At 41.0% G+C, this 22,747-nt stretch overlaps 1 protein-coding gene across 8 annotated transcripts in view; it reads left to right on the forward strand.

Moving 5' to 3' along the window:
- ZNF148 (zinc finger protein 148) overlaps positions 1-22,747 on the forward strand; it is a 128,067-nt gene that overhangs the window by 33,026 nt on the left and 72,294 nt on the right. For 5 of the 8 annotated variants that reach the window (XM_084871606.1, XM_084871600.1, XM_084871601.1 and 2 more), the window contains exons 2-3: positions 3,282-3,362; positions 18,606-18,741. The gene's annotated coding sequence lies outside the window, so the exon portion shown is untranslated. The remainder of the gene's footprint in view (positions 1-3,281; positions 3,363-18,605; positions 18,742-22,747) is intronic. The other 3 variants (XM_084871604.1, XM_084871607.1, XM_084871605.1) reach the window with 1 other exon arrangement.

Genomic DNA, 22,747 nt, shown 5'->3' on the forward strand with positions numbered 1-22,747 from the left:
CACACCTTCCTGATCCTGTCAAACACAGCATTGCCCTCTTTCCGAAGCAGTTTGGCCTCGATGTTGATGGTTGACCTGGATCAACCCATGATTTTGTGCATTTGGGACTCTCAAAATAAATCCACTTTTCATCGCCAGTCACAGTTCGATGCAAAAATGACTTTCTTTTGTGCCATTGAAGCAACATTTTACTGACGACTTTTCGGTTTTCCATTTGTCTTTTGTTCAATTGCTGTGACACCCATTTTTCTTCCTTTAAAATCTTTCTGATTGCTTATAAATGATCGGAAACTGTTTGCTGAGCAACGTTTAATCTTTCTGCAAGTTGTTTTTGAGTTTGACATGCATCTTCAATAATGCTTGTAATTGTTGGCCTTTAAACTTTTTCGGTTGACCTGGACATTCTTTGTCTTTCACATTGAAATCATCCTTTTAAAGTGTTTAAACCAGCATTCACAAGTATCCTGAGATGGAGCATGTTCACCATAAGCTTCCTGAAGTGTACGATAACTTTCAGCAGCACTTTGCTTCAAAACAATGAATTAAAGCTTCATGCAAATGCTCTTTTTTGGGCACGAAATTTGATATTTTTAAGCATAAAAATATCTATGATGTTAACATCAGCAAATTTGACATATGCAGTTTTGAAGCTTGCTGACAATAAAACAAAGTAGCATATATATCAACATATGTGTAACTCCATCTATTGAAAAAAATTCTCATTATTAACCGGTACACCTGGTATACAGCCTAAGTGTGTAGTAGGTTATACTATCTAGATCTGTATAAGTGCACTCTGTGATGTTTACCCAGTGATGAAATAGCCTAATGACGCATTTCGTAGAATGTATTCCTGTTGTTGAGTGGCACATAATGTAAATATATGTTATCTTTTATATACTAACGTTACTGGTGGAAGTGGGGGGTCCTTGTTGCCATCTCTTGCTTGTGGGAGTGGGATTCTTGTGATATCCAAAGAAAATTTCAAGACTTGAATGGGAGAACAAGTGATTTTTATTTCTGTGGAATTACAGGCAGTCCTCAGGTTACATTGGTCTCACCATACTTCGTTTTGTAGTTCGTCACCATCTCCTACATATATATATATATATATATATAGTTCTATAATTTCCACTTATGCACATATGTGCTTTATGTTTTTTATTATTTATTAACCGCAAGTAAAGGTCAGGAATTGTTATCTTTTAAATTTTTCTTACTGTTTCACGTCATTACTGCTGTGTATGTGCTCCATGTGAGTGACGTAGATGCTTATGTAGGTGGGTTCCGACTTACGGTGAAAATCGCGTTATGTCGTGCCATAGGAATGGATCTCCGATGTAACCCGAGGACCTACTGTACATTGCTGCGTTTCCAAGGCCCCTTCCCCCCCACTCTGACCATAAAAAAGTGTAGCTGTGGTTTCCATAGGGCTAGAATCTGAGTCACTGTCCTACTTTCTGTTCCTTACTGGAGCAGTGTCCAGTCCAGCATCAGGCTAGCTTAGCTTGTGTTCCTTCCTTAGTCCATCAGTCCATTGATGTGGGGTCCGCAAAGCCGCATGGCTATGGAGGAAACAGGCAAATGCAGAGAAGCAGGAACAAGAAAGCCCCAGGAGCCAGGAGTCACAAGAGCAGCGAGTGCCAGGCACAGCAAGAGAGAGAGTTCTGATATTTTCATGGGTTTGCAGGGGCCACGCCCATTCTGCCCAGTAATCATTGTTCCTAGCTGTGACTGACAGGAATCTTCCGGAGTCACCCTGACTTGACTGCACATGCCTGTATCTCCCCTTTGCTGAACCCTTTCTCCCCGTGTATTTCAGGGGATGGGCCGGTGGTTCCCTGGGGAGGGCATAGTTGCAGCTTCCTGGTGAAGCTGTCCAAATGACATGCCTGTAATGTCTGGCCTTTCCTTTCTCCACCCTAATATTAATAACTAGCCAATTATAACAGTATCACTACCACTGCATTTAAAAAGTTTTACATAATTGAGAAGAATGTCACGTGGTTTTTTTTTTTTTTTTTTTTTGAATGTCTGGGAACAAAACTTTGAGGCTGGCAGTTAAAAACTTAATAGGAATCCATTGTTTAGAAACAGATTTTTTTGTTTGTAACAGTGTAGCAACAAAATTACTGACCAGGCTGAAACCGTTTGGCTCAGTGGATAGAGCGTCGGTCTGTGGACCAAAAGGTCCTGGGTTCGATTCCAGCCGGTCAAGGGCATGTACCTTGGTTGCGGGCACATCCCCAGTAGGAGATGTGCAGGAGGCAGCTGATTGATGTCTCTCTCTCATTGATGTTTCTAACTATCTATCCCTCTCCCTTCCTCTCTGTGAAAAATCAATAAAATATATTTTAAAAAAATTACTGACCAGTTTAGGACTAGAAAATGCTGAATTATCAGAAGTTTGTAATGTTTGTAATCCCTTGATAAAATGATATAAACACAACTTTGAAATAATATATTTGGTTATTTTCTATAGATTTAAAGCTTCCTTAATTTTTCTACTTTTATACTTATTGAGTCCTAAAAGTGTGTAAGGGCTCCTATATAAAATACTTCATTATTCTTGAATAAAATACTATATTTGGCCTATTGTTTGTTTCTAATAAAATTTTAGCTTTTATTCTTAATTATCTACATTTCATATGCTAGGAAAAATATCCTAATTACATGAAGAAATTATGTGTCTGAAATTAATCCAGTATTAACATAGGGTGTTAATTTTCTGTATTAGTCTACTAAAAGGTTGATTATAGCATGGCATTTAAAAAATATGGACCATTTTAGCATTATTAAATACCTTTGCCTTGAAAGTTTTCAATACTTAATATTTTTGTCTTTTTAGAAATATATTCTTAATATATTTAGGCTTTTGAGCTGAGGGAAATGTTACTGTGGGATTTTGTCAAGAAATAGTATTTGAGTAGTGGAGTGTATTAGCATAAGATTTTAATAAAACCAGTTTTGTGCTGTTTCCTTTTTTAAGTTGTTTAATATAATTCTAGATTATGGCCCTGATTTTAAAGAAACCTTTATCCTCAGAAGTTAAATTTGAAAAAAATTCTAGTAATTAGTGTCAGGGTCATTCCTTATCTATGTGATACCATTTAGTACTGATGGGTCATTAATTGTTTGTTGCTACTAATCTGATTTAATCAACAGTATTTTCATGGAAAAATTTTTGTTAGATTAGCATATTTAGATATAACTACCTGACTTAAAGAATATGTCTAATCTTGATACTTTTGGGGGTAATTTGTATTTTTGTATTTTTGTAGGATACAGGGAGGAATCAACAGTTTGGAAATTCAGCTAAGTGATCTGGCAGGATGGGCATTTGCCTGACATATTTTATAGAGGTAATCCAATACTGTTTTACTCAATTTCCCCCCACCCGTCTAATAAATGCAGTTACAGGTATGTTTATATGCTGAGGGACACCACCACCCCTCCCCCCCACTCCCCTTGCATGAATTCTGTGCACTGGGCCTCTAGTAGAGATATAACATCTGTACATTGAAATAAATTAATGCTATTAGTTTTATTAGGATGAAGACCAATGTCTTTTATCATTTAAGTAGATTACTTGCTTGTTTCTTTTTTAGGCCCCAGGTCCCTTATTTTAGGAAGACAGATGATCCTTTCCTTTCTCATTGACCTGTGTTGGAATGTATATTGGACCTGTGCTTTTATCTTTCAAAGTGAAAGGAAATTAAATATTTGACAGTTGTCAGGGTATTTACATATCTGTCAGTGGCACACATTCCCATATTGCCAATAAATTTTATTTGAGAATTCTTTTAAAACAGGGATGTGGAACTATTAGCAATTTTAGTGGCCATATTTTCAGATATTTTTTTCTTATTTCACCTTTTCTGCTAATTGTCCTGTTCAGCATTTATCATTCCTTACCAAAGGGCTTAGAAGAGGAATACACACGTATGTAGTAGGGAATGTTTTAAGGTAACAAAGGGGGGGGGGGGGGCTTTCCCTATTCTCATTCACTGTTACCATTTGTATGGGGTGTGTGTGTGTGTGTGTGTGTGTGTGTGTGTGTGTGTGTGTTTCCAGACATTTGCTATACAAGTGCAAGCATTTCTGTGTCTGTCTGTGCTAACAATTTTTTTACACAAATGAAGTCATACCATACATATTGTTTGGTAACATGTCTTTTTTTTAAAAAAAAAAAATTGATTTCAGAGAGGAAGAGAGAGGGATAGAGAGATAGAAATATCAATGATGAGAGAGATTCGTTGATGGGCCGCTTCCCACAGCCCAGGCATATACTTTTGGCTGGAATTGTATCTGGGCCCATCAGTCCGCAGGCCAATACTCTATCCACTGAGCCATACCAGCTAGGGCCAACATGTCTTTTTTGTTGTGGTTAACGTCTACATATCTTTGCGTATCATTCCTTTTATCATTCTCTGTAGTATAATAATATTTGGATATACCATAATTATTTAAACTGGTCATCCTTTTATGGATATTTTTTTTTAACTGAAACACTTTAATAAATAGACTCTTTTGAGCAGTTTTGCTTGCAGAAAAATTGAACAGAAAGTACAGACAGTGCCATATACCCTCACCTCAACCTAGGTTTACCTGTTGTATTTTCCCCCCTCTTTATTTTATGTATTTATTTCCTAACACCATTTATCCCACCCATTCCCTCCTCTACCTTTACTCACCCTCCCTACCCCCACCCTAAGTAACCACTACACTGCTGTCCATTTCTTCTTTTTTATTTTATTTTATATCTTATTGTTTTTTTACAGAGAGGAAGAGAGAGGGATAGAGAGTTAGAAACATCGATGAGAGAACCATCGATCAGCTGCTTCTTACATACCCCCTACTGGGGATGTGTCCACAACCAAGGTACATGCCCTTGATCAGAATCGAACCTGGGACCTTACAGTCTGCAGGCTGATGCTCTATCCACTCAGCCAAACCGGTTTTGGCTACACTGTTGTCCATTTCCATGAGTTTTTCTTTTTTCTTTTTTTTGCTGAATCCCATCACCCCTGGATATTTATAGATTTTTAGTTTTTTGCTGTAATAAATGCTAATATAGTGAATACTCTTGGGTATGTCTTTGCACATATTTTAAAATATATTTGAAGTATAAATTCCTAAGAGAAATATTATTGGGCCAAAGGGTATATATGTTTAATAATTTGGTGGAAGAATTGCCTAACTAAAAAGATTGCCCTAATATCAGTAGTCTAGGAAAATGGGAATCCTCTTAGACAACACTTGCTAGTGTCATCTATATGTATATGAGTCCAGTGACCATTATGGTGGAACAACCGGAACCACCAGAATGACCAGTCGCTATGATGCACACTGACTACCAGCGGGCAGACGCTCAACGCAGGAGCTGCTCCATGGTGGTCAGTGTGCTCCCACAGGGGGTGCACCGCTCAGCCAGATGCCGGACTCATGGCTGGTGAGCCCAGCTTTGGCAGCACGAGCCTCTCCTAACTGCCTCAGCATTACCAAGTGGCGGCAGCAGGCGCAGCAGCCGGGATGAGCGGGAACAGTGTGGCACCGGGCCCTGGTGTGGCCTCCTCCCTGGCCGCCTGCTGCTTGGTGCGCTGCTACCTCCCCCAAGGGGTCCCAGATTGCAAGAGGCATGTCTAGCTGCTGGTTTAGGCTTGATCCCTGGACAGACATCCGCCAAGGGGTCCTGGATTGCAAGTGATCATGTCATAGTTTATAAACTGCTACATCCCCCACACAGTTAAACTAGGAAGGAGGCTTCTGCAGTATTTGAAAAAGAGAGCTTTGGCTACTTAATCCTAATTCATCGGGAGAATCTCCAAACTGTCCACACCCTGTTTATTCTACATGGGGATGAAGATGCATTCATATATATTGGGAACAGTCTCTGAGATTTAAAAATTAAAACCTGGAAAGACTACCTATCACTGAAGAAAAAAAAATAGGATGATGCAGCGATGACATGCATAGACTCTGGCTTGTAGAGGGATGTCTGACTGCCGGCATTTGAACATCCTGGGGTCCTGGATTGTGAGAGGGTGCTGGCTGGGCTGAGGGACCCTCCCCCCAACTTGGTGCACAGATTTCGTGCACTGGGCGGCCTGTAGCACTTAAACATCGGTCAATTTTGTATTTTTTAATATCGCTTTTCAAGGTTTCATTGAGTGAGTGTGAGCGCATTTATTCCATTATTATTGGCCATATGTATATTTTCAGTGATCTATTTGGTCATGTGCTGAGCCTGTTGTCATTTGTTAGGCAAGTTATTTTCATTGAGCTTTTGCTTATCTTTTGATTTTGTTTTTGCCTTGTAGAAGTTTTAATTTTTTATGCTTGAATTGAGTGATCTTTTTCTTCATAGCTGGGGGTGGGAAGGTTTCTGTGTAAAGTTTAAAAGGTCTTCATCATTAATTATAGGACTCACTGTTCACTTATAACATCTCTGAGTGACACGAATCGCTTGTTTGTCATAGTTTGACATTAGTTTCTTAGTGACACATAAAATAGTTGTGTAGTTTTAGATTCAGTGAACTGTGGTACATGAATAAAAGTTAGTATAGGTTTTCTATTTTTTTTTTTTTGGTTTAAATTGTTTAAAATCTTGTTATATAAACACTATTTGGTATAAGCAATGGTTATAGATATACAGCTTTACTTTTTTTCCAGATGGCTTATTAGTTGTCTTAATATTGAGTGGTGTATTTCTTTTCTATATATTTGGAATGCCACCTTTATCATATACTAAATTTCCATGTTAATGAGGAGTTGGGGAAGGCTGTTTCTGAAATCAGTTCTGTTAAGTTCATTGGCCTGCCTGTTTTTGTATTGATAGTATTAAGAGTATTCACTAAAGGAAGTGTTTATAAAATTAATATGCATAATTGATTAAAACTTATTTTTAAATTGATTTTAGAAAGAGAGGAAGGGAGAGGCAGACAGAGAGACAGACAAACATTGATCAGCTGCATACCGTATGTGCCTGACCAGGAGTCGAACTTGTGACCCTTCTGTATATGGGATGATGCTCCAACCAACTGAGCCACATCAGCCAGGGTACATAATTAATTTTTTATATGAATAATAGATGACATCAGGACTAATAGTGGAAGAAAAGGTATATGTTCACAATAACAACTAAAAAGATAAAATGCCTGGGAGTGATCTACATGAAAAATTTGAAGCTCTTCTGAGGGGTAAGGGAGAAAATTTGAATCGATTCAAATTTTTGGTAGGAAGATAAGATACAAAGCTGTCGTTTCACTATAGAAATACCATTGATTTCTATTAATTGATCTAATATCTTGTAACCTTGCTGAACTTTTTTCTTTAGAGTGTGCTGAACTTGTTTATTAGTTTTTGTAGCTTTTTTTGTGGATTCATTGGGAAATTTCTGCAGACAGAATAGAGAACAAACATAAGTTTTTCCTTCCTAATCTGGATGCCTTTAGTTATTTATTTGTTTCTGCCTGCTTTATTTTACTAGCTAGGACCTTTATTATTGAATAGAAGTGGTTAAAATGGACACAATGATTTTTACAAGGTAAACATTTAGTGTTCAACCATGTAATATGATGTTAGTTGTGGGAATTTTGTGGATACCTTTTATCAAGTTGAGGAAGTTCTCTTCTAGTATTGTTTGGTGAGTTTTTATCATGAATGTGTATTGAGTTTTGTAAATTTTTTTTCTGTGTTTAATGAGATAACGAGGTAGTTTTTGCCTTTTATTGTCTTAATATGGTATGTTACATTGACTTTCAAATTTTAAATCAACTGCATTCATAGGGCAAATTCTAAATATATTTTATTGATTTTTTACAGAGAGGAAGGGAGAGGGATAGAGAGTTAGAAACATCGATGAGAGAGATACATCGACCAGCTACCTCCTGCACACCCCCTACCAGGGATGTGCCCGCAACCAATGTACATGCCCTTGACTGGAATTGAACCTGGGACCTTTCAGTCCTTAGACCAATGCTCTATCCACTGAGCCAAACCGGTTCTGGCATGGGGCAAATTCTACTTGGTAATGGTGTGTAGGCCTTTTTATATGTTGCTGGATTCCTTTTGTCAATATTTAGTAAGCATTTTTGTATCTTTGTTTAAAACAGAAGAGACAGTGGTGTGTAGTTTTCATGTGATGTCTTTGTCTGACTTTGGTATCAGGGTAACTCTGGCTTCATAGATTGAACTGTAAAATGTGCCCTCTTCTGTTTTCTGGAGGAGTTTATGAAGAATTGGAATTTCTTCTTTAAATATTTGATGGAATTAATCAGTGAAACCATTTGGGCCTTTGTGTGTGTGTGTGTGTGTGTGTGTGTGTGTGTGTGTGTGTGTGTGTAGGGAAAGATTTTAAAGTACTTTTTAAAAAGTTTTTTGTCATAATCAAACTTTTCTATCTGTAGTCATTTTTTATAATATGTGCCTTTTTGGGAATTTTTTCTATTTGATAGAAGTCTAATTTGTTGGCATAAACTTGTTTATAATATTCCTTCCCTTGTAATTCTTAAAAACATTTTTTTTTTATTTGGAGTGGTAATGTTCCTTCTTTTGTTCCTGATTTTGGTAATTTGTGTTTATTTTTCTCTTTGATTTTGGTCAGTCTACTTAAAAGTTTTTCAATTTTGTTGACTTATTTTTTTTTTTAAGATCCAAGTTTTTCTCTAACTTACTGTTTTATATTTTACTAGTGACCCAGTGCATGGCTTTGTGCACATTGAAAGGAACTTAATTAGAAGGTGACTTGCAGGGTGGGACTGGGCGAGATGGGGCAGACATGCCCTGGAGCCAACCTCACCTGGTCCCTCCCCTGGATCTGCAAGTGAGCGGGGTCCCTTGGCCTGGCTTGCGGGGATTGGGCCGAAACTGGCTCTCCAACATCCCCTGAAGGGTCCCGAGTGCCAGAGGGTACTCTACAAAGTTGCTGTCTTATAGGGTATGGAATACAAATGCAAGTATGCAGTAAATCAGATTCGGGGCTGACAGTGCTGCAGCAACAATATAATCCATGGCCTAAGAGAATTGTGTGGCCCTGGGAAGAACTGGGCTCCCTCCTCTCTGGTTTCGGGGTGCGTCACCTGAGAACTGCTGCTGCCAAGTTACTGCAGCTTGGCAGCTCCTGTGTTAAGTGTCTGCCCCTGGTGGTCAGTGCACATCATAGAGACTGGTTGGATGGGCAGAGGGACACTTAGCATATTAGCTAAGTATATAGACTAGAGGCTCGGTGCACAAAATTTGTGCACGGGGTGTGGGGGAACCCTCACCATGGCCTGCATCCTTTCCAATCCGGGATCTCTCGGACATCCCTTTTGAAATTGGGGACCACTGTCTCCTAACCACTCACCTGCCTGCCTGATCACCCTCAACTGCCTCTACCTGCCTGCCTGATCGTCCCTAATTGCCCTCCCCTGCCGGCCTGGTTGTCCCTAGGCCCCCACCACCTTGGCTTTGTCCTGAAGGATGTCTAGATGGATGTCCGGAAGGTGTCTGGTCTAATTAGCATATTGCCTTTTTATTAGTATAGATTACTTCTTTGATCTTTATTATTCCATTACATCTGCATATTTTAGGGTTTAGTTTGCTCTTTTTCTGTTTTGTTAAGGTTGAGGCTCATGTTATTGATTTATATTCTTAAGTTTATAAATTTCCTTTTAAGTACTGCTTTAACAGCATCCTGTAGAATTAAAAAATTAAAAAAAATTTTTTTAACTTTAGAGGGAAAGAGAGATAGAAACATCACTGATGATATAGAATCACCAATCAGCTGCCTTCTGCATGTCCCTTACTGTGGATCGAACCTGTAACCCAGGCATGTGCCCTGAACTGGGAAATCAACCCTAACGTGGTTCTTGGGTTGACACTCAACCACAGAGCCACACTGGCCGTCTGTATAGGTTTTGATATGGTTTTGTTTTTATTCAGTTAAAAATATCCTTTAATTTATTTTTAATTTCTTCTTTGACCCTTATGTTATTTAGAACTATAAAGTTTACGGTAATTTCCAAACCCTTGAGGATTTTCCAGTTTCTTATTTAATTGATATCTAATTTAATTCTGTTATGGTTAGAGAACATATTTTTTATGACTTCAATTCATTTTCAGTTATAAGACTTATTTTGTGGTCTAGCACTTTGTCTGTCTTGGAGAATGTTTTATATGTGTGTAAAAATAATATGTATTCTTTTGTTTGTTATAGTTTTTTATACCCAGTTAAGTCTAGTGGGTTGGTAGTGTAGTTTAAGTTTTCTAATTTTTAGTATTGCTAATTTTCTGTGTAGTCTGTCAGTTATTTAGAGTGGGGTATTGAAATGGCCTGATTCCCCCCACCCCCCCCCCCCTCAATGATGTTAATTATTGCATTATTTTGGGACTCTGCTCTGTTTTTAGGTACTGTATTTTCCGGCGTATAAGATGACCGGGTGTATAAGATGACACCCCCAATTTTACAGTTAAAACATAGGTTTAGGCCTATATTCGCTGTATAAGACTACCCCCCACTTCCGAGGCAACACCAGTTCTTTTTTTAATAGACCGCCTCTCTGACTCTGGCCAATCTGAGCAGGCTTTTTACTAGAACACAGTGTAGCTTCGGGTACAGAACATGTATAATTTGCATGCATAAAAAGCCTGCTTGGATTGGCTGGGTTAGAGTGGCGGTCCGAGCAGCCTTGCAGTGATTGGTGCGGGATCGAGTTGGAAAATTCGTTTAGCGGCATATCGAGACGTTTTTCGGGATATACTCGGCGTATAAGACGACCCCCGATTTTCGGTTGACTTTTTTTCGTTTCAAAAGTCATCTTATACGCCGGAAAATACTGTACATTTACATTTATAATTATTATAATATCTTCCTGATTTATTGAACCTTCACTGTTATGAAATGCCTTTCTTTGTCTCCAATAATATTTGTCTTACAGTCCATATTGTCTAATGTTAATATAACTATTCTAGCCCTCTTATGGCTACTCTTTTCATAGTATACTAGAGGCACGTTGCACAAATTGTGCATGGTTGGGGTCTGGCTGGCCCAGCCCCAATTGGGGCAGATCGGGGCTGGACCTTTTGGGAGGAGGAGACAACAGGGCCAGGCTGGCTGGGGGGAGGGGCCACAAGCAATTGGTTGGCAGGCCCTGCCCCTGATTGGCAAGGGGGACAATTGGGGTGGGACTGACTGTGGGTAGGGACTGTGAGCGATGGGCCAGGTGACTATGCCCTCTAGTGGGGTGGGAGGACCGATCAGGGGTCAGTGGCCGAGGGAGGTTGGATGGCTGGCCCTGTCCTTGATCAGAGTAGGGGGGCTGATCAGTGGCAACCTGGCTTGGGGGAGTGGCTGTGGGCTGATCAGAGTGGTGGGGGCCCATTGGGGGCGGGGGGCTGGCCTGGGGGAGGGGTGGCAGGAGGATGGGGGCGGCAATCAGGGAGAAGGGCGGCCTGGGGAGGGGCTGCAGAAGGTTAGCCGCTGGCACCACCTCCTGTTGGGGTAGGGGAGCAATCGGGCAGGGCTGGCTGGGGCGGGGGCTGTGGACCAATTGGGGTGGGGTGGGCCAATCAGGGGCTGGGCCAGCTGGGGCGAAGGGCTGCAGGGGGTTGGCGGCTTCCCCACCCTCAGTCGGGCTGGGAGGGGCCAGCCGGGGTAAGGGACGTGGTAGGTTGTCCAGCTGGCCCCACCCCCCGATTGGGCCGGTTTACTGGCCACAGTGGGCGTCATAGCGACTGTTCGTTCCGTCGTTATGGTGTTCTGGTCACTGGCTTTTTATATATATGGATTCTTTATTTCCCATCTTTTCCTTTTAATCTTGTGGAAAGTATCTCTCTTGTTGACAGCATATAATTGAATTCTTTTTTGTCCATTCTGCCAGACTAGGTCTTTCCATTGGGCTGTTTCCCATTTAATTATGGACATGGTTGGATTTACATCTGCCATTTTGCTATGTTTTTTGTTTAAGATTTTTGTTCTTCTGTGCCTCTTTTACTGCCTCCTTTTTTGTGTAGATATTTTTTAGTGTGCCATATTAATTCTGTTTATTTATGTACTTATTTTTAATTGTCTAAAGTTTTACATGTCTCCTTTTCCCCCAATTGACCTTCTAAACATAATTGAAGATATTTTCTTCATGGTCAATGTAGAGTTTGTAATGTACATTTTATCAATCTGTTTAATATTAACACTAACTCAGTATCTGTAAAATATAGAAGCTTGCCTGGCCGGTATGGCTTAGTGGTTGACCTATGAACCAGGAGGTCACTGTTCGATTCCCAATCAAGACACATGTCCGGATTGTGGGCTTGATCCCTATTAAGGGAATGTGGGAGGCAGCTGATCAATGATTCTCTCTCAAATCAATAAAAATATATTTTTTAAAAAAAACCAAGAAACTGCTCCAGGATAGCTCCATTTTCTCCCTCCACTACTGTGCCACTATCTTATATAATAAAAGCCTAATATGCTAAGTGTCTGGTCAGCTGTTCAACCAATCAAAGTGTGATATGTTAATGATACTCTAAGGTTGTTCAACTGCTTGCTATGACGTGCACTGACCACCAGGGGACAGACCGTTGACTGGTTGCCCAGTCACTATGATGTGCACTGACCACCAGGGGGAAGACACTCCTACCGATAGGTTAGCTTGCTGCTGGGGTCCAGCTGATCAGGGCTAAGCGAGATGTGCCAGACATGCCCTGGAGTCCTCGCGCAGTCCCTCCCCAGCTGGCCAACCTCCTGTATTTCTCCCCGGCCCCGATCATGCACTGGTGGGGTCTCTTGGCCTAGTCTAGGGGTGTCGAACTCAATCAGAGAAGGGGCCAAAATCTAAAATCCAGCCTAAATCGTGGGCCGAATGGTTTACTGAACAGTTATAAACTGACAATGTCATAAACTGACAGCGGAGTGCAGTGATGACAGCGCGGTGCGGGCCACATTGCAAGGCCTGGCGGGCTGGATTTGGCCCGCGGGCCTTGTGTTTGACACATGTGGCCTAGCCTGTTCCCTCTCGCAATCTGGGACCCCTCGGGGGATGTTGGAAAGTCGGTTTTGGCCCGATGGTGGAACGACTGGTTGCTGTGATGCACACTGACCACCAGGGGGCAGATGCTCAATGCAGGAGCTGCTCCTGGTGGTCAGTGCACTCCCTCAGGGGGAGTACTGCTCAGCCGGAAGCCAGGCCCATGGCTGGCAAGCACAGTGTGGTGGCGGGAGCCTCTCCTCCCTCTGTGGCGGTCGGACGCCCTCCAAGGGCTCCCTGACTGTGAGAGGATATAGGCCACTCTGAGGGACCCCGCCCCCCGATGCAGGAATTTGTGCACCAGGCCTCTAGTTGTTATATGTATTTCATCTCTATGTGCTGTAAGAACCCAGCAATACAATGTTATAATCATTGCTTTCTACAGTCTTATATCTCTGAAAGATATTAAGAGAAGAAATGAGAAAAATATAGTCATGCATCACTTGATGGGGCTACATGCATAGAAATGTGTTGTCATGTGTTTCATTGTTGTACTAACATTATACAGTGAGCACTTAAACAAATGTAGATGGTAGAGCCTACTACGTATACATGGTATGGCCTATTGCTTCTAGGCTACAGACCCATACAGTATGTTACTTATTAAATACTGTAGGTACTGGTAATGCATTGTGTTAACGTTACAACGGCTACCACCTCACTATATGCAATTTTTCAGCTCTATTATAATCTAAAGGGACAACTGTGATATACGTAAATGGTCTGTCATTGACCTAAATGTTGTATGTGGCATGTGACTATATGGTCTTTTAACACATACATTTACAATTTTAACTATTTCTGATGGTGTTCTTTTCTTCCTCTGTATTTGAGTCTGGTGTCTTTTCATTTCAGCTCATGTACTTCCTTTAGTGTTTCTTATTATGCAGGTCTGCTAATAAATTCTCTTAGCCTTAATTTATCTGAGACCCCTTTACACCTTCATTTTTTAAGGATAATTTTGTTGCCTTCTTGGTGTCTGACAGCTCTTTCCCCCAGCACTTTGAACATGTGATGCCACTGTCTCATGTCTGTGTTGATGACTCTCTGTTAATTATGTTGATGGTTCCCTGAACATGCTGAGAATTTTTTCTCTTTATGCCTGCTAGATTTTTCTGAGTTTGCTTTAAATAGTTTTCTTGTACGTCTCAGTGTGGTCTGTTTGTATTTATTCTACTTTAAGTTCATTCAACTTTTAAGACCTGTAGTCTTAATTTCTTTCAAAAAAATAAATTTGGAATGTTTTTGTCTAGTATGTTATTTGAAAAATATTTTTCCTGCCCTTTCTCTCCTTTCCTTTTAGGGACTCAAGAAATGTTGGTAAATTGGTCTCAGACTCTATTCAATTTTCTTCCAACTTTTTTCCTCCTGTTCTTCAGATTGGATAATTTTTACTGATGTGTCTATTTTCAAAAGGACATTGATTCTTTTTCCTGCCATCTTGAATTCACTTCTGAACCTTCTAGTAAATATTTTGTTTTTCTTCAAATTTAGTTTCCATGTGGTTCTTTTACATAACTTCTGTAACCTTATTGATAATCTCTTAATTGATTGGTTGTTCTCATAATTAAAATTATGAAAATATTTTTCTTTTAACATACCTATAATGAATGTTTGAAATCTCTGCTTAAACCAATATGTGGGGATACTCAGAAACAGCTTGTAATAGCTGCTGTTTTAATATGGGTCACATTTCATTTAAAAAATCTATTCATCTTATCTTGTTAAAACTGGGCATTTATTTTTAAAAAGTTTTTATTGATTTTTTTTAGAGAGAGAAGAAGGGTGAAGGAAGGAGAGAGAGAGAGAGAGACATCAATGAGAGAGGAACATCGATTGGCTGCCTCCTGATTGGCTGGAGGGAGGGGTGACTTGCACTGACGTGCACTGGGGATCGAACTTGTAAATTGGGCATGTGCCCTGACTGGGAATCAAATCCGCAAACTCCTGGTTCCTTGATTAATGCTCAACTGCTGAGCCACACCTGCTAGGCAAAACTGAGTGTTTTAGATAATTTATTGGAGCAGCTCTGGATTGTGACTCCCTCTTTCTCCAGCCCAGGTTATTGTTATTGTTGTCATTTCACTACCATTTATATATGATACAATCCTACTGAAAGAAAAGAAATTTTTTTATTTATTTATTTATTTTTAAATCAATCTTTATTGTTCATATTATTACAAAGGTTCCTCATTTCTTCCCCCCTCCACCAGGTTCCCACCCCACCCTCCGCCCCCTCCCCATCCCCCATTGTCCTCATCCATAGGTGCACAGTTTATGTTCAGTCTCTTCCTCCCTCCCTTTCCCCGATAGTAAATCCCTTTTCAGATAGTAAATCTGTTACTTAGCATTTTCTCATCAATAATACCTCCACATGCCCAATGATACACTTCACACAAAAGACATTTCCAAATAGGTCAACCAGCCTCATCCAGGCCCCACCCAAGGCACTCACAGATCAACACCCCAGCGCTATACTAACTCAACACATCCAGATCTAAGCCTTCATCACTTGATTCAGCAGACTCTCAAGTTCCCGCAAAAGTTTCCAGCCATGTCTGAGAGGCAGCCGTGGGCAGGGGCAGGCGAGGAGCGAGCTGTTCTGGGCCTGGATGCTCCGGGCCTGGCCTCTGTTGCTCTGGTTCGTTCCACAACCAGCTGCTCCGGGTCTGGTCACTGCCGCTCCCGACCTAGTTGCTCTGGACTTGGCTGTTGCTGCTACAGGCCTGGCCGCACCCGACCCGGCTGCTCTGGGCCCGGTTGCTCCGGTCCCGGCCGCTCCGGGCCTGGCCGCTCCCAGCCTGGCAGCTGTTGCTCTGGGCCTGGCCGCTCCCAGCCTGGCAGCCGCTGCTCCTGGCCTGGCCGCACCAGACCCGGCTGCTCCGGGCCTGGCCGCTCCCAGCCTGGCAGCTGTTGCTCTGGGCCTGGCCGCTCCCAGCCTGGCAGCCGCTGCTCCAGGCCTGGCCACACCAGACCCAGCTGCTCCGGGCCTGGCCGCTCCCAGCCTGGCCGCCGCTGCTCCAGGCCTGGCCGCACCCGACCCGGCTGCTCCGAGCCTGGCCGCTCCCAGCCTGGATGCTCCGTGCTTGGCTACTGCTGTTCTGGGCCTGGCTGCTCCCAACCCGGCTGCTCTGGGCCCGGATTCTCCGGGCCCGGCCACTCCGTGTCTGGGTGTTCCTGGACTGGCCACCCTGGGCTTGGCCGCCTCTGCCTCAGGCCTGGCTGCCACTGCCCCAAGTCTGGCTGCTCCAGTGCTGGCCGTTGATGCTCTTGTTCTGGCTGCTGCTGCTCTGGGGCCTGGCCACTGCTGCTCCGGGCCCAGCTGTCACTGCCTTGTGCCTGGCCACTCTAGGCCTGGTCGCCGCTGTTCCAACATTCTGTCCCTTTTTTCTTTTTTGTTTTTCTTTTTTTTAAAAAAAACAAACAAAAAACGCATTTATGTTGCAATGTTGGCTGGTGCTTTGAGTTCTGACTTAGTCTTTGATTTTTCAAGATCTTCTTTGTATTCTTTCTTAAGTAATTTTACTATCATTTGCTCTCACTTGATTTTTTCACATTGAGAACTTCTTTGGTTTCTTCCTCGTCCTGGGAGCTCAGCAGGTTGGCATGTGGCACCCCTTTGTTCTCCGCAGGCTCCTGTGCTGCTTCAGCCTGTTACTGGGGTCGGCGCCGCCCAGGAAGCAGCCCCTGTCCTTGGCTCCGTTGCCCGCGCTCAGCAGTCGAAGGCTCAGGGGCACCCGCCCCTCTGGGGGCCCCGTCGCCCGGCTCCTTGCTGGCGCCCAGCTGGCCGGTGTCCCGCAGGGGCTCCTGCTCCTCGTCGCGTTCCTCCAGTCTGTAGCTTTCTTTCTCCCTCCCACTAGGGGAGTCCAGGATCAGAGTCAACAGACTGTCCTCTGCGCAGTGTGCGTGACTCCGGGGGCTCGGCCTTTCGCCGCGCTCCCAGGACTCCACCTCACAGCCCCGTCTCCCCCTGCCCGTGCCTGGGTCCCCAGGGACTGGCCCAGACCTGGAGTTCGGGGGCGGTCTGGACTGAGGCTCAGTGCCACCGCCGGAGGCTTTGTTTCTTCCGGCTAGGGTAATCCAGCATCAGAGACAACATTCAGTCCTCTGCGCGCCATGTGCGCGGGACTCCGGGGGCCCCGCCTTTCGCCGGGATTCCGCCTCACAGCCCCCTCTCCCCCTGCCGGAGCCTGGGTCCCCAGGTTCTGGCCCATAACTTGGGGCTCAGCGCTGCCGGTTCGGCGGTTCAGCCCAGGCTGGGGGTTCTATTTCCTTCCTGCTAGGGAACGCCAGGCAGCACCCAGCCCTCTCCTCCTCTCCGGCTGCGACCTCTCCGCGTGCGAGCGCGCAGCATGTCTCCGTACCTTAGGCTTTTTTTCAGCTCCTCTGATTTTCCTTCTGGTTTTCTCCCTCCTTCCTATTGTAGAGTTTTCAGTCAGTCGACTACCTGTAGCTCTGGGCAATGTCCACTCTACATTTTAGTTGTATTCCATTGAAATTGTTGTGAGCTGCTGCGGCTAGGTGTCTACCCGAGCAGCCATCTTGGATCCTCCAGCAAGAAAAGAAATTTTATTTTGGGATAAAGCTTTATCTGGAAAATAGACATGCAAGAATATTCCAAAAAATTCTGAAATAGAAGGGTACTGAGGGTGAATAGCTCTATCACAATTTAAAGTTTTTAAATAGGACACAATGTTGAAATGTTTTTTGAAAAGTGAATTGGTATTATACTTTCTAAAATTCAAAGATGGAATTATTACCGGTTCTAGGTGAGAAAGACTTTTCTTGCCTTTGCACCATTGTAAAATTAGAGTAATAAAATAAAATTCATATATTATCTGGTCTCCAAGCTTCCTGTGAAGGAGTATGTATGAATTATTCTTGATAAATAGGAACCCAGTATTTTTAAATACCTCTGTGATAGTAAGTTCCATAAACTCTTTAGTCTTTTACTAAACAAATTTATCAAAACTAATTGCTATCTCAAGTCTCTCTATAAAAATACTGTCAGTTTTCTTCTTGTTTATAGCATATGCCTTGGTTTTATATTTTTTTTTATATGGTATACAGTTTCTATGATTACTCTCATTTTTTGTCAGCTTTTCCTGTCAAAGATAATCTTGCTGATTATGTTTCTGAAGCTAGATTTTTTTATTATTGTGATTACACATGCATTCTGTACATGACTAGTTTTATTATTTGTAAGGTTTGGTATTATGTGTGCTGCTTCACTTCACAGACATTACAGAGCAGATATGAATAGTGTTATTATGTGGTTTCTTAATCTTTGTTTTCTTTTTTCTAACCTTTTAGTTCTGTAATCCTCTGAATTTCCTTCCATGTCTTATATCTCTGACTCTGTAAACTCCAGATCTAGGCAAGTTATTTTTTATAAGGTCAGGGTTATATCCCAAATTATTACTATTTATATTTTCCCAGTTTCAGACTTAAAAGAAGTAATCGCACTGGTCATTCAGGCATAGCTTATCATTTACAAAGAGTGATTACTTCATTATTGGTACCAATTTCTCCATTTTGTATTTGTACACTATTTTTTTCCTCCATAAGTAATGTGTTTTGTTCATTGTGTTTATTTTTTAGGAATCGGATGGCATAAGTGGTTAAGGTGGTATTGAGGGTCACTGAAGCTTATGAAAGGTAGAAATTCAACCATGATTTCTTTTTCAACTGTACAGAATTCCTTTCCTTGAAGTCTTCATTTTTACCTTAGTAACAGGTAACTTCAGTACTTGTTTTTCATTATCATGAATAAGTAAAATTTTCAAATACGAAACCAGTTTTTGGATGCTAAGATTTTATGTTGAGTTTGTGCAATGGGTTTTTTTTTAATATTTTGGTATTTATATCTGGTAGAAACTGGGGATTTATTTTTTCTCTGAAAAAACAGTGTTAAGAGAAAATTGTTGTATTATATTATTATTATTTTAGATTTTAAGTTTTGTTCAGCACAGAAAAATGTTTACTCTGTAACTTTAAGAAATTTAGGTGGGAAATTGTTTTCTTCTTTAACCCTTTTGCTATAATAGGGTATTGTATTTTTATCTACCTGTCATCAACACATATATACTTACATTAAATTTTCCAGGGAAACTAATTTCTTTTAAAAAAAATTGATTTTAGAGAAAGACACACACACACACACACACACACACACACACACCCGATCTGTTGCATGTGCTCTGACTTGGGATCAAACCGGAAACTTGGGTATGTGCCCTGAACAGGAATCAGTCCTGCCACCTTGGTGCACAGGATGACACTCCAACCAACACCAATGTGAGAGATACATCAATTGGTTGCCTCTTGTATATACTTGTATATGCCCGTACACACCCCGACTGGGGATTGAACCGCAGCCTAGGTATGTGCCCTGACCCGGAATCGAACCCTTGACCTTCTGGTGCATGGGATGACACACTAACCACATGAGCCACACTTGCTTGAGCAAGAATTTGTTTTAAGAAGTATTTTTGATATTTCTTATATTATACAAAATTGTAGAAAATTCATAGTTTTCTAATAGAGGAAGTATTTTTCATATTAATGTTTGAATTGTTAACATAAAATGTGATGGATGAAACAACTAGATCCAGTAGAATATAGGGTTCTTTTTTACTTGGACCTTTCTACACCTCCCTCCCCCAGCTTCTTTTTAAGATAAAGTGTAATTGTGCCTTGAAACATTTTGAGTTGCCATAAATTTGATATTTTAATATTTCTAAGTGCCACTATTTTCTTGTTACATTGTTTTAGAAGACTTTGGTGATGAATAATTGAAATGCAGAATATGCCTAGTTTTTGCTTTCCTTTCTTATGGTTACATGGGGATGTACCCTTACTGTCTTGAGTGTTGTAAATACTAAGTGAAGTAAGATACATAAATGTACTCAGCATAGTGCTTTCCAGATTATGATAATCTCTGAATTTTATAATAGACTGAAGCCTATTAACAAATGTGGAAAAATATTTTCTTATTAATTGCATAGAGCTGTTATAAAAAAAAAAAAGAACTCAGTAAGCACTTTAAGTGCCTTGTGTACTTGATTAAAAATGAATATTAATGCCCAACTTGTCCATCTGTTATGCTTCTGTTTACTTTGTCCTCTGAAAACAAGCCTGACAGTCCCCTCAGTTTAGGAGGTAATTGTTTGCAACTGCTTGTATTAAAAGTCCATGTGTTTAATTCCTTATGAAAAGCTCCGGCTCAAAGTTTCTTTACTCTATTTCTGTGAAGCTTAGTTTCTAATTGCACATATGTAGTTGATTAGAAGCATTAAATTATTAGACAGTGACAACAAGAAGAGTAAGCTGTTTCTTCTGGGAGGCAGGAGAGAGAGAGGGTTGGTAATTCACAACAATGACGGGGTTTCCTAACCCACCACAATTCGGATTACTTTTACATAGCTGAACCAAACATCTTTACTGGGAAAGGGTGTGAGAGGGAGGGTGGGAATTGAATTGAGCAGGAAGCTGTGTTGTGGCCCCCTCAGTATCTCTGTTGCCATACCTTTTGGCTTCTCTGGCAGAGGGCTGGAGGTGAGGAAGAAAAAACTCGGAAAGGGGAAATAATGTTGAGTTAGAAGGTGCATTTAGCAGAAATTGGCCCAAGGTGGACCCCATCCTTTCTCTCTCCTCTCCTGTTCTTGTTAGTAATCCTTGTTGTGGTTAACTTGAAACTCCAGGAGTACCAGCCCACCTTTAGTTGAATTAACCTTTGGACTTAATTTTTTATCCTGTTTTGGTTGTTAACAGTTCTGCTGTTGTACACCATTGCCAGCTGCCCAAGGTCCTTTCACTTACAAGATAGTGGGTCATCGCAAGAAGCTCAGGGTGACTTATTCCTCCCCCTCGTCCTTTCCCCCTGCGGGCCAGCAGCTCCTGGGAATGCAGATTATTTCTTTGCATCTTCTAGTGCACTCTTATGTAGGTGACATGATTTAAAAGAAGCATTATTTCTTTTTTCCTCTCTCCCATATAATATCCCTAAATCCTGAATTTCTATTATCTATAGACATTTGGGTCAAAAAACATTTGGCTCTTTTTGAAGGTTTATCAGGAAAAGACGTTTAACTATTCACATCTAAATGTGTATTGATTACATGAGTTTTCTTTTCATTTGCCTGGGCCTCCCTAAAAATATTGAAATTAGAAAAGGGAAGTACCTTGTGTTAAATTTTGAGCATCGGACCTTTTGCTGTGTTTGGATTTTTGAATGTTCTATGAAGCACATGAGCTCTTTGACTAAGGTCATTAGGAGTTAGAGGGGGAAAGTTAAGGACAATAACTTTGTCCTTTGTCATTTCTCTTGGTGTAGCTTTGTACTTTTCCCTTTTACTATAGCGTTGGTGAAATTAACTTTGTTTGAGAGCCTTGTTTCATTTTCTGTTCAGTCTACCCTGTCCAGACACTGAGGTATGTGATACAAGCGTGGGTCATGCTATTTGTCTGTTTCTTCTCCTGGATTTTTTTCACTTAATATATCTTGGAGAACCTTTTTTCAGCACATATAGCAACCACCTTCCTTTTTTTTTTTTTTTTTTTTTTTTTTAAATAATTCTTTATTGTTGAAAGTATTACATATGTCCCACTTTCCCCCCCATTGGCCCCTTCTGGCCTGCCCCCGTCCCCGCTGTAAGATTCCTTTTAATGGCTGTGTGCATGCCATTGTATGGTTGAATAATAATAAGTCTTGGCAGTGGATGCTTAGGTTGCCTCCAATCTTTTCCTACTAAAGGGTTGTACATATATCTTTGGCTAATTTTCATGAATAAGCCCATAGTATTGTATGTATTTCTAGCAGTGAGGTTGCTGGGTCAGGGGTACATGTAGTTTTCATTTTGATAGATCTTTCTAAGACTTAGTTTAAAACCTCATCGGAGCATTGTTCATTGATATTGAAATCTGTGTTATCTTAGTATTTGCTGGTATTCCAGGGAAATTGTCTTAAAAATATAGGATAAGCCAATATGGTCATAGGAATAAGAAACCATATGTAAAAAAAGAAGAGAGAATTTTTTTTTTCTGTGTCTATGGCCTGTTTCCAAGAAAATTTTCACAGAAGTCAAGTTTGTCTTCCATTTATAGTATTTCTATTTCCCCTTCCATTTACTACTTCTGTTGAGGTTTGCTGTCTTCCTGTTCTAAGTCCCTTACTTTGGCACTTATGCAAACCTGCCTTTTCCCCCAAAATATTCTCTGTCTTCAAAGTACTTTGACTTCCTCAATTCTAATTGTTTTGATTTGATGTTAGGATAAGGTGAATAAAAAAAAAAAAAAGAAGGAAAAAAATATAGTATATATATGTATTATATATTTGTGTTTGTTGATGTGGACATTATATATTAACACAATGTTATAGGAGTATAGTTTAAAATAGTATGCATATGCAGTTGACCCTTGGACAACATGGGTTTGAACTGTGTGGGTCCACTTATATGCAAATTTCCCCCAATAAATATACAGTGACTCTCTGTATTTCCAGGTTTCACACCTGTGGATTCAGCCAACTATAAATTGAAATAAGTTTTAACCCTCAAAAACTTAATTTTGATCCTCAGTTGGGAATTTGTGGATGCCAAGGGTCTACTGTATGCATTATTCTACACCATTTTATTATAAGGTCTTGAGCATCCTCAAATTTTGGTATTGAACAGGGGTCCCGGAATCAATCCCGTAAGGATACCAAGGGACTAGTAAGTTTTTGGGGGAATTAAAAGTTATAT

The sequence above is a fragment of the Pipistrellus hanaki genome (genome assembly GCF_964339955.1).
Source record: "Pipistrellus hanaki genome assembly, chromosome: 2".
In the NCBI taxonomy this organism is placed as follows: domain Eukaryota; kingdom Metazoa; phylum Chordata; class Mammalia; order Chiroptera; family Vespertilionidae; genus Pipistrellus; species Pipistrellus hanaki.